This window comes from Myotis brandtii, unplaced genomic scaffold (genome assembly GCF_000412655.1).
Source record: "Myotis brandtii unplaced genomic scaffold, ASM41265v1 scaffold975, whole genome shotgun sequence".
NCBI classification, from domain to species: Eukaryota; Metazoa; Chordata; class Mammalia; order Chiroptera; family Vespertilionidae; genus Myotis; species Myotis brandtii.
The window spans coordinates 578,517-578,740 of NW_005372049.1; positions in this window are offsets into that span (position 1 = coordinate 578,517).

Here is a 224-nt window from a genome sequence, read left to right on the forward strand (position 1 = left end):
AGCCTGGGCCCCGGGGTTCAGCCGTGAACCTGGGCCCTGCAGGTGGCCAGGCGGGGGAACAGGGGAACAGGGGTGGTGACCCCGCGGACACTCACACGATGGCGCTCACTCCTCGGCAGTAGCGCTCCCACATGCTGCGAAAGCGGGGCTGTCCCCCGATGTCCCAGAGCTGAGCGAGAAGAGGGGGCGGTGGTCTAGCAGCCGCCAGGCAACCAGACCCTCTT